Genomic DNA, 13,408 nt, shown 5'->3' with positions numbered 1-13,408 from the left:
GAGTAAAACGATATCCACCGACAAAATTCAATTCCAGTGATTTAAATTAGGCATGATTAAGCGATTACAATTTAGTTTAGAGGCGTCAATCGTTATAAATAAGTTCAAACAACGTTCTTTCTGATACCCCGAGGCGTCCATGGGTCTGTGATTTCGCATAATTGGTAATCAGATAGTAATTACTGATTTTATTAATGAAAATCTATATAGATTTTGATATAGTAAATATCATAATCTAAATATACTAGTTTACATTTGTGCATCACTTTACTTATGTTATCGGCTCTTATTCAAAAAATAATAAAATTTTACGGGGACCTTACCGACTGGCTTTGATTCAGCTTGGGGTGCGATTCGTAAATCAACTTAGAATTGCAATATAAACCGCTGCTAATAAATTATGGTTGAAAATAAAACAATATGAAAGTATTTTGTCCCCTTGTATGACATGGAACGCATCATTAATATTCCCCGAAGAAATGTATTTTTAATTAACTTTTCGCGTCGAGGTTCAAATTTACAGCTCTTCACTGCTGCACTTGAGTGACGGAAGAAGAAAGGGTAGTGCGGAGGAAAACACGGCGTTAACACTTCGAGTACCGGCCGCTAACTTTAAAGCCCTACTAAAAAATCCAGCCATTTTTACTAAATTCGCAATTTTTTAAAACATTAGCATCAAAAATATATTGCGATATATATATCCAAATATTTATATCGATGTGTATTACAATGAAATGGACTTTGCTCTTCTTTATGAACGAGTTGAATAACCTTTATTTCTAACTTTTAAATATATATTTTTTAATAATGAAAACCTACCGTTTTTGAAAAATAAAAGAAGTCGCGACAAATGATGTACCGCCACAAAATACATAATATTTTTTATTTCGCTCAATTTGAACTATTTAAACCATTCAAATCATACAAAAGCATTTTTCCAAGCAAATAGTTCAAAAACCTGGGTGATTAAAAGGGTCACTGCACCCTCAACGAACGGTTCTTTCCTCCAAAGAATTTTCACACGAAGTACGCTGAGGTAAGGGTGCCGGTGGCTACAGAGGATGCGATCATAAAAAAATGATTGTTTTCATCGCACTCCTGCTAATCAAGAAATCAAGTACGTCTTAGAATCGTGATTCTGCGATGAAAAATAACGATTTTGTTAACTTTGCTAAAATGGCCATTTTCCGGTGGTTTACAGCCACGTTTTATGGCATGCATGTTTATTATAAACTTTTATAGATTTTCAATAAGAATTCCAGGCCATTCGCAAGTTTTCTCTCTGCAGGAATATGCACGTATTTTTTGCACTATGCGCAAGGCTTCTTGTATTCTGCATCCTGGTGATATATCACCCCTTGCCAAACATCCTAGAGGTTATTATGTGGATGTAGAATGCCATGCTTTTAAGAAAGAACTTAAAAGGCATAAACGCCATTATTTCGAGTTGGAACTCATATAGACGACTCATTTCACATATTTATCGTATCAAATTTTTTTTTCGTATTTTCTGAGCCTCTGATAGGTTGTTTCTTTGACACAAATACGAAACTACTCGACGCTTCGATTAAGTTTCTGGGCGATAAGAAGCCATTGAAGTGATTCAGGAAGTTCTCTGACTGCAGCAATCAAATTCTCATCGCTCTTTTTACTCGATTTCGACTCTCCGAGTTAATTCCTGTGTCAGGAGAAGAAATGGAGAACAATCGAAGACGTAAAAGCGGATAGCTCCCCTTTTGCCATATCTTATCTCTCCTAAAATCACCATCAATAGATATGTATATATCATAGCCATATGGTGTACATATTAGATTAACGTCGACCAAAAGTATTAATTTTTGAAATTCTAAATTGATCGCACAATATTTTAGCCATACGGTTCGCATATTTACATTTTGGCATTACGTTTTCGACCATCACCTACTCAAAGTGTCAATATGTTTGGATATTCGCGTTCCTTAAGGAGACATTGTAGGCATCGGTCTAAAGAACTAACTTTATTCACAAATTTTATCACAGATCCACCTAACATATATTTGAATGTTTAATTCCTCGATAGCAACATACACCTCTCCTAAACCACACAATTCTAACCGTTAAAATGAAATAACAATAAATATGATGGGTTCATATATTTTCCCGACACAGTAATTTTTTTAACTTACTTTTACTTTTGCGAAAATTACAGAGGAAGATAGCATTCGCCTTGTCCGGGATTCGAACACACATCGCCCGAACACATATCGGTGCTCGGCAGGGTTTGAGTATTCACGGACATGCACTATTTCGTTTAATACTTCCACATCTGCACAACTGCATGCGAGCCACCTCTCGGGTGTTTGGCAGGGGGTGACCAATCACCAGCATGCAGCATGTAAAAGAATCCCCACTAGCACGCTCTCCAATGGAACAATGGATAAATAAAAGTATGCAATTTTCATGTAAGTAATACACTGCGCGCCACCGCCAGGGTACTTGGCACGGGGTGATCAATCATCAACATGCAGTAGGCAAGAGAACCGATACGTGTACACCACCCGGTCATAAGATGATACACGTAATAACAAATTATATACGCGCATATTCCTGATAAGGCAAAACCACCAAATGTTAGTTATTCCTACGGATAATCCATGCAAGTTTATTACATTGGAGGCAACAAAAACATGCAAAGAGTGGACCTGTTGATGACGCCACTTAGTCTATCAATCGATACACCGCTGTTGCCATCCATAATGGCACAAGGAGTGAATTATATTCAAAATGTATGTTTTGCTGTATATTCACTATAATTTCCTCGTGATAGAAAGGGTTGTCCTGTAACCAATGAGGATTTTATCCGATACATAACCAAGGACTCGCCCGGAAAAATTCAATACGGAATGTGATTTGGTGTGCTTGAAACCTTGGAGAGGAGATTTTGTTCGAGATCTGGTGACTCCGTGTCGGAATGAAATTCGAGTGGTCGTAGTTGTTTGAGATTAGAATACCGTATCGCCACTTTAAACAACATGGCAAATGCTATGATTAATTTGACTTTATAAGAGAATCTATATGAGAGAGTTTGCGAAGGAATCAGATACTAACATTAGCTTTTAAGACCCTCGTGAAATAGGCTTAAAACTGAGGTAGAATGCGTGCCAAGATGAGCTGCCAGGAACGTGAAAAGTCCTAATAACATTTTTCCCTCTATAACAATGTTCTCAATATCTCCTCCCCACTAAGTACTCGCTCCATCGATACCTTCACTCTCCTTCTTATCTCATATAGAACATGCCACTCTTAACCCACCATGTCCAGCACTTCATACTTCCTCGTAACATATTGAAATCTATAGCACTGTTTTCATCATCCTTTCTCCTTTAAACACTCGTTCCATACATACCTCCAATCTCCTTCTTATCTCATAAAGAAGCTTACACTCCTAACCAACCATGTCTTGCACTTCATACTTCCTCGTAAAATATTGCCATCTATAGAGCGTTCCACATTTAGTTGACAGTATGGGCTCTTATGGAGAATCGTTTCCCATGTTAATCTCCATAAGGCCAGGTGCGCGGTGTTGTCAATAACAGCACGAAAATAAATGTTGCGTGATGTACTGATTAAAAATTGCATTCTAATGTAGAAAAAGATGCAGCATTCATTGGTGCCGATAGTTTTTCGATAAAAATTATAACAAAAGCTATAAAAAACATTTCCTTAAATTTCCGTCAGATACGTGAATTTTTTTACTTTATCTTCTTCTCGCAATTTCTGCCTGACCGTTTCCTGTATTGAATTGAATCTTCTGCGCAATATTCTTCACCCTATTTTATCTTTGAAGGTTTTCACCAATTGCACAAATATTGAGTTAAAATGTTGTTATGCCGACGTAACACCCTTAGGGACAAGAAAATTTTGATTTTTGCAAGGTAAAAAGTAGTCGCTTATTAACTTACGTTTCTTACGTCGTAGGTCCCTATATGCTGCGTATCAAATGTAAAGAAAACTACAAAGTTATTTTTGGTGAAAAAATAATTAACTTACATTAATTCTGAAGCGAGTTACAAGGTCTTGATCTTAAGAAAAAATATTACGGCGCCGCTGGGCCGGGCTTCTCGCTTTTTCTTGCGCGCAGAGGGAAAATTCTCGGGCGGAAAAGGAGTTTTTTGTCTATGCATACTCTGAAATGTATTTATCTATTCATTTGATATCCTAAACAGAGAATACTCATACGTCGTAACAGCAGGGTTTTTATCTGAATACATTGATACACGAAAGTAAGCAAGCGGCTTGGAAATAAGACGCTTTAGCCCTGGGTGTTTCGGTCTTATCGCGGAAACCAAGAAAGAGAATATCTCATAATCTCTGCGAAACACTACCCTATCCAGTGCACGCCTTTTGCAAAAGGGGGCTTGGGTTTTTTCTGAGTTCCTTTCGTTCCTTTCATAGGGTACCATAAAACCTGCACCAGAATCGACCCTAGCCGAAGGGGCCGGGGGAAGAATTTACGAAGGCGTTCACTTTGTCATCGCATTTTTTGGAATGAACAAGTGCTGTGTGGTCTGCTGAATCTGAGAATTGTGAAGTGTGTTTTACACTTATCTCTGCTGTAACACGCCCCATCAATATGTGCGATACAAAGAGGAGGAGAAAAGGTGAGAATCTCATAAGCCGCGAAAGACAGTTGGTGCTCAAAATCTTCCCGTAATTAAGGAAATCTCTCAGCAGTCGTGAGGCCTGCCGAGAAGCTTCGAAGGCTACTGGGTGCTTGGAGTCCACTATTTACAGAGTGAGAAAGGAAAGCTCCCGTGGTCAATTGGTAACTCCTTCAAAAACTAAAGAAATTAGACAGCCTCAAAAAAATTCGAGAGCAGTGATTTTCGACGATTTTGTGAGATCGGGAATCAGAAGGAAGGTACATGAATCCTTCGTGAAAAATATTCCTCCGGCTTTAAAATCCATCTTAAACTTGGTAAATATGGATAGTATTCTCCCAGATTGCAAAAGGACAACACTATATGGTCTTCTTTTGGACATAGGCTTCGAGTACGAACGCAGGGGGAAAGGAATCATCCTTATCGAAAGGGATGATATTATTCGCTCGTGGCACAATTAATTATTTAGGGCAGCTGAAAAAATATCGTCGCGAACACAGGACGAGTGTCTTCACAGGCGAAAGTTGGATTAATGTTGGACAAATAGTGAACATTGGTTTGCGAAACAAACAATTAGAAAATCCGCGTGAAGCTTTCCTTGATGGACTAAATACTGGGCTTGGCCCTCTCTTCCCGAGGAGGACGATTTGCAATTATACACGCAGGAACGGAAAATGGGTTCATAAAAGGAGCATCGTATGTGTTTCTGTACAAAAAGAACTCAATGCATGAAGAAGTGGGTGGCGAGTGTTACGAGAGATGGTTTGAGCACTCACTTCTTGCGAACTTACCCAAAGGATCAATTATAATGGTAGATAATGCCTCTTATTACTCAAGGAAATTGGAATCCTTGCCTACTATAAAGTGGAGGAAAAAGAACATTAAGGAAATTAGTTTTGAAGATGTCAGCTTGAAAAGAGATCTTTAATTTACAATAAACCAAGTACGGGAAAATTTTGAAAAATTAAAGATTGATTGATGATCTTATACAACATCGCCTTTCATGTAATACTAGCAAGAGCCAAAAAATATTGCATAATATGGAAGGAATAGAAATTTTGTCTCATTCAGGAGTGGCGATAATTTTTATTCTCCTTCAATTTATTGTTATTCTTTACATTACAGATTATTCATTATTCAGCTTGTGCATTGAATAAGTACATACATAAAAGAACGAAAAACTTTTCCTTTCATATTGCAGCAATGGTATTGTAATTTACGCTAAAATATTCCTTAATTTACGCCGTCTTTTGTGCAATTTCTAACTCCTTTTTGAACTAAACCATTTTGGCGCCATATTGTGTGTGGTTGCATACGCTTTTAGGATGCCTGTCGGCAGAGCGGAAGCTTGGCAACACTGTTATCCATAAGGCCCGTACTGTCAACTAAATGTGGAACGCTCTATACTAAACTGTTTTCATCATCCCATCTCCATTAAGTACACGCTCCATCCATACCTTCTGTCTCCTCCTTAACTCATATAGAAGCTGCGACTCCTAACCCACCATGTCCAGCATTTTATATTTCCTCGTAACATATTCCCATCTATAACACTGATTTCATCATCCCCTCTCCTTTAAGTACACGCTCCATCCATACCTTCTGTCTCCTTCTTATCTCATTTAGAAGCTGCCACCCCTAACCCACCATGTCCAGCACTTCATATTTCCTCCCAACATATTGCACTCCAAAGCACTGTTTTCATCACTCCTTCACCTCTATTCACTCGCTCCATCCATACCTTCAAACTCCTTATCTCGTTTAGAAGCTGCTAATCCTAACCCACCATGTCCAGCACTTCTTACTTCCTCGTAACATAAAGCCATCTATAGCACTGTTGTCATCATTTCTTCACCTTTATTCACTCGTTCCATCCATATCTTCAGTCTCCTTCTTATCTAATATAGAACCTGCCACTCTTAACCCACCATGTCCAGCACTTCATACTACCTAGTAACATATTGGCATCTATAGCACTGTTTTAATCATCCGTTCTCTTTTAAGCGCTAGCTCCATCCACACCTACAGTCTTCTTCTTATTTTATTTAGACGCATCCACTCCTAACCCATCATATCCAGCACTTCATATTTCTGCTACACAATTTGCAAACTATAGCACTGTTATCATCATACTTTCTCCTTTAAGGACTCGCTCCATCCACACCTTCGGTCTCCTTCTTATATCTTTTAGAAGGTGCAATTCCTAACACACCATGTCCTGCACTTCATATCCTATCTCAATATATTGCGATCTTAAGCACTGTTTTCATCATTCCTTATCATTTAAGCACTTGCTCAATCCATACCTTCAGTCTCCTTCTTATCTCATACAGAAGCCGCCACTCATAACCCACCATGTCCAGCTCTTCATACCTCATCACAACATATTGCCATCTATACCACTGGTTTCATCATCCCTTCTCTTTTAAGCACTCGCTCCATCCATGGGTGCATCCAGGGGGAGCTCCGCTCACTGAGCGGAAGGTGAGCGAACCATCGCTCTCCCCCTGGATGCGACCGCTCACCACCCGATCACTAGTGAGCGGCCGCCATATTTGTGAGCGTACTCCCGGGTATGATAGCGCTCACCGAGTAGGTGAGCTGCGGCGCGAGTTCAAAATGGTGCCGAAGAACACTCGAGTCGGGCAGCCGTATTAATTATACATTGTAACGTATCGAACGCTGGATGACTTATACCTAATGTAGGCATATGAAATGCGATTGCCAGCAGGCCTTTTGTTACGTGCCTATTCCTTAACTAAATAAGGTAGGCAAAATATTATTCTGCGGTGGGATTTCGTCGTAAGCCAGGTAAAGTTCAGATGTAGTCTTCGCTGAAAAATGGATTTTCATATTGAAATGTGTTTTTAAATCTTTATTAATATTTCATAGGCTTCATATATATTAAAATATATCTATATATGCATAACGTGGGGCATTACTTTTCTGGTTAGTAAAAAAATAAGGCGTGAGTAATTTTTCTCCCAGTTTAACTAAGGTAATTGCTTTAACATTGCCTTCAGGCCGTTTTACATGGGGGACGTCATTGCGCAATAGCTGAAGTATATATGAAGTTAAAATCAAAATTGCGTCGTGTAAAGCGGTGGATTTTTATAATACACGCGGGAATGCGTGGATGTAATACAGCAAAATATTCCCTGCTCTTAATTCCAAGCTCGCAATTTCAACAAGTTTTCATTGCTAACCTTCACGTGGTCCATGTGAAACTGCCTATAAAAACTTCATTGTATTTCATTATATCATTCATAATAATATTTTTATTTGCCAGGAGATCATAGAAAAATAATGAGAAGAGTATACATTGTCACAAGTACTGTGAGGTAAGTCACAAATGCATGACAGAAACAAAAATACTCATTAAAATGTTAATTAGATTCAACGAAAAAAGGCATTCAGTAAGAAAGGAAAATATTTTAGGCTAAAAAAGTCACACACAAAAACTCATTCTCTGAGTAATACAATGCAAGGTAATTATAATATACAGTAATGCACAGCTCATGCGGCACATATGCGACCGCTATATAGCTCACTTCAAAAGTAATGTCAGATTTGGTTAGCACGATAACACCAGTATTTTTTAATTTGACCGGTTCACCAACACTTCTTCAAAACATCCGCACACTACTTCCCGGAATTCTGAGATATTTAACTTCATAATTAGTCACCCAATATCACAATTAGTCACAAACAGTTTATTGTTATAACAATAACAACGTCTAGTGACGTCCTTGATCAATTATTAAATCTCATTCAAGAAACTATAAGACGAAGCGGATTTCACGGCATTAGCAAATGTGGAAGTATTTCTTTGTAAACATGGGAAATACGTCTATTTTAGTTCAACGACTTCTCTTTTCAAGATTTCAATGTCATCCACCAGATTCCCAACGAAATGTTTGGACGATCGACACAAAAAGCATTGCCATTAAATATCACGGGACTCGTTAGAACTGTTATCAGTAAATCCTTAAAGCCCGTCCATTTAGAGAGATATATATTCGAGAAAGTCACAAGTTATGAGCTTATCACAGGAATTAAAGGATATTTCGCAGCCGCTACACGAAAGAAACACAAGCGCTGGGCATCATATTGAATGTTTTGCATTTCAAGTTCCCCACCAGAGCGATCACTGAGCATTAACCATCCAGGGGGGAATGTGATGGCTCCGAGAGCACTGACGTCACAGGTACTAAATGATCAGGAAGTGATCACTACCCCTAGATGCACATCATACATTCAGTCATCTTTTAATCTCATTCAGACGCTATCTTTAACACTGTTTTCTTCATGCCTTCCACTTTAATCACACGCTAAATCCATACCTTCAGTATTCTTCTTATCTCATTTAAAAGTTGCCACTCGTAACCCACCATGTCCAGCACTTTATACTTCCTCGTAACATATTGCTGTCTACAGCACTAATATCTACATCCCTTCTCCATTAAGCACTCGCTCCATCCATACCTAAAGCCTCCTTCGTATCTCATTTAGAAGCTGCCACTCCCAACCCACCATGTCCAGCACTTCATACTTCCTCGTAACATATTACCATCCATAACAGTGTTTTCATCATCCCTTCTCCTTTAAGCACTCGCTCCATCCATAACTTCGGTCTCCTTCTTATCTCATTTAGAAGCTGCAATTCCTATCCCACCATGTCCTGCACTTCAAACCTCATCGTAACATATTGCCATTTTTAGCTCTGTTTTCATCATTTCTTCTCCTTTAAGCACTCGCTCCATCCATACCTTCGGTCTCCTATTTATCTCATTTGGAAGGGCCACTCCTAACCCACCATGTCCTGCACTTCATACCTCATCGTAACATATTGCCATCTTTAGCACTATTTTCATCATACTTTCTCCTTTAAGCACTCACTCCATCCATACCTTAATTCTCCTAGTTATATCATTTAGAAGCTGCCACTCCTAACCCACCATGTTCTGCACTTTATACCCTATCCTATCAAATTGCAATCTTTAGCTCTGTTTTCATCATTTTTTCTCCTTTAAGCACTCGCTCCATCCATACCTTCAGTAACCTTCTTATCTCATTTAGAGGCTGCGATTCCTAACCCACCATGGCCTGCACCTCATACCCTATCTTATTATATTGCGATTTCATACACTGTTTTCATCATTCATTCTCCTTTAAACACTCGCACCATTCATACCTTCAGTCTTCTTCTTATCTCATTAAAAAGCTGACTCTCGTAACCCACCATGTCCTGAACTTCATACCTCATCTTATCAGATTGCCATCTTTAGCACTGTTTTCATCATCCCTTCTACACCTTCGGTCACCTTCTAATCACATTTAGAAGCATCCACTTTTAACCCACCATGTCCTGCACTTGATAGCCTATTTCATTATATTTCCATCGATAGTACTGTTTTCATCATTTTTTCTCCTTTAAGCACTCGCTCAATCGATACCATCAGTTTCCTTCTTATCTCTTTTAAAAGCTGCAACTCTTAACCCACCATGTCCTGCACTTCATACTATATCTTATTATATTACCATATTTAGCACTGTTTTCATCATTCATTATTTTTTAAGCACTCGCTCCACCCATACCTTCGCTCTCCTTCTTATCTCCATTAGAAGCTGACACTCCTAACCCACCATGTCCTGCACTTCATACACTATCTCATCATATTTTCATCATTAGCACTGTTTTCATTATTCCTTATCCTTTAAGCACTCGCTCCATCTACTCCTTCGGTCTCCTTCTAATCTCATTTAGAAGCATCCACTTTTAACCCACCATGTCCTGCACTCCATACCTCACCTTATTATATTGCCATCTTTAGCACTGTTTTCATCATTCCTTATCAATTAAGTACTTGCTCCATCGATACCTTAAGTCTCGTTGTTATATCATTTAGAAGCTGCCACTCCTAACCCACCATGTTCTGCACTTCATACCGTATCTTGTCATATTGTCATCATTAGCATTTTTTTCACCATTCCTCATCATTTAAGTACTCGCTCAAATCACACCTTCGGTCTTCTTCTTATATCATTTAGAAGATGCCACTCCCAACCCACCATGACCTGCATTTCATACCTCTTCGTAACATATTGACATCTTTAGCACTGATTTCATCATTCCTTCTATTTTAAGCACTCGCTGCATCCATACCTTCCGTCTCCTTCTTATTATATTTAGAAGCCGCAATTCCTAACCCACCATGTCCTGCACTTCATACCTCATCGTAACATATTGCCATCTTTAGCACTGTTTTCATCATTCCCTCTCTTATAAGCACTCGCTCCATCCATACCTTCAGTCTCCTCCTTATCTCATGTAGAATCTGCCACTCCTTACCCACCATTTCCAGCACTTCATACTTCCTCGTAACATATTGTCATCAATAGCCTTGTTTTCATCATCTCTTCCCTTTTACATATCAAGATAATGAATGTACGCTTCTTAATTCGATTTTTTGCAATTAATATCAGCGGAAAACCAAGTGTTACACTGAGTGCCACGCGCGCCCGCTAGTGTCAGAGAATTTGGGGCGCCTGCTGGAGGATTAAGAGAGTTGTTGGAATGAGATTAAAGTTAGCATTAACCGTAGACTAACGTTCATGGGAAACATTTCCATGAATGCAGGTTTAAGAAATGGAAAAAACTACCCCATGATTTCGTCGATTTTGAAATACACCGAAAATTTTCGGGCTCGAATGTCCGTAAATTATTTACCCGTGAGGCGATCAAGCGTCCTTTTTTAATTCGAACCATGAATGATGGGAGAATTCTTTTACTGCGTTGCAATTACAAGAGTAGAGAATACACTCTTCCGCAATCAGATCTTGACTGTATTTGAGACAATTAATGCACGTATCTCTGACGAAAACAGGATATACTTTTCTAATTTCCTATTTCATTTTTGGACGGTATAAAGTCATTCAAGTCATTGAGGAAGTTATATTCTAGACCATCTTCCAAATTCTCATCTTCATCAACGACATAAATCTAAACTAAAGAAATTTTTATGAAATAACCGCATTTAATGGTGAGAATACATAAACGGTACAGACAAAAAAATTGTTGGTAGGTACTTATTTGTTGATATTGCCTGCCTAAGAAATACTTAAAATTCAATTAACGAATATTCTTACCACGCAATCTCTGTAGGCTGAAATTAATATAAGGGAATGCCCACTCTAGTAACTATAAAAACTACTCTTACTGAATAATTCAAAATAGAATATTTCTTGAATAAGTACGTGGCTGAAAACACGATCGCAAAGAAATATCGTTTTTTGCCGCTATCACCAAATAACTCAATTTGCCATCAATTTTATCTGTTCGATCCATTTCAATTTCTTTGCACGTGCGGTTGGACGCAGAGGTATGTTATCACGCACGCAGAATTCCATTTAGAGAATGGGATCGCGAGTTTCCTTGAAAGATCTAGAGTTGTTCGAGTGGGAGATAAGGGGTGGACAGTTGGAGAATACAAATAAGATGAGAGATAAACACGATGGAGGCAAGCAGAGCATCGGCGCAATCTAGAATGATTTAATCTTGTTAAACGGGGTCTCCAACATTTCAAGGCAATGGCGTTGTTACGGTTGACGTCCGGGGGGTCCGGCCCCCCCCGATATATAAGAACGAAACAACTCTTCTTCATTAAAGAAAACGAAACATTGAGAAATCATAAATTTTCAAATTATTTCTTTGACAAATGAATTTTTCTCAACAATGAAAAACGTTAAAATTAGTTTTCGTATGAAGATTTTCACAGATTCTTTTGCAAATGTTGGTGGTTGTTCTCGGGAATTTCTGCTTAGATAACATTTTCCTACTCTACGTTTCACTCCTCCTAATGGGAGCATTTTCAAGAGAATGGGAATGTTTTTATCGGTAGAATTGTACCACCCGCACGCGACGCTAGGCATCTACACCCATCACATTTCTCATTTCTTTGCATTAAATAAATGAGGCTCTGAAAACGCCAAATGGTACTCGGCAGCGGGCGAAGAAGTTAAAAAAGTTTATCACTGCTTTGTGTAAGGTTTACTATGAATAACTACTCCACGAACACAATTTCTTACTCCCGTTGGTGTGATGTGGCTTTTATTTGGAGATTTTGCTGTATTTACCATCGGATTTTTTCTAGCCAAAGTAAAAAATCCTTTTTATTCAAGGATTCAACGGTCATTGATAGGAGAATATCGGTCGTAAAGTACATCTCCCAACAGAGAAGTTTAACCTTTTAAGGACGGTTTTAGGTCAAATAGCAATTTTAACCTGTTTTCTAATAAAGGAAGTGTCATTCCATGGAGCCTTAAAAATAAATACGCTATCTCAGGTATTAAACGAAACGTCGGCCTACTCCATGCAGATCCTGACCCGGATGGAAACCCGAGAAACTTCAATTCATTCTATTCATCGGCAATAGCTCAGGTTCTCCGAAAATGAAAAGGAGACGTCGTTGATTTCCACTGATTTATTTCGTCCGTACTACATATTTTGAATCATAGAGTTCATTCTCAAGTGCCTACTTGTTTATTAACTTGCACATAGTTGAGCCTAATACCATTGAACGATCTCATATTCTACGTTTACCTTTTTGGTGGCACTTAAAAGCAACATTGTGTTATAATAGGCTACCAAAATAAAATTTTTGACGACGATCTACAGAATTTTCCCCTGTTACACACTGAGCTGAGTACAAAATTAGAATGCTCTTCAATGGAAATTATTGCACAACAGAATGGACTAATAGGGGACA

Source organism: Ischnura elegans, chromosome 13, assembly GCF_921293095.1.
Source record: "Ischnura elegans chromosome 13, ioIscEleg1.1, whole genome shotgun sequence".
In the NCBI taxonomy this organism is placed as follows: domain Eukaryota; kingdom Metazoa; phylum Arthropoda; class Insecta; order Odonata; family Coenagrionidae; genus Ischnura; species Ischnura elegans.
Note: the sequence above shows the minus strand (reverse complement) of the source record.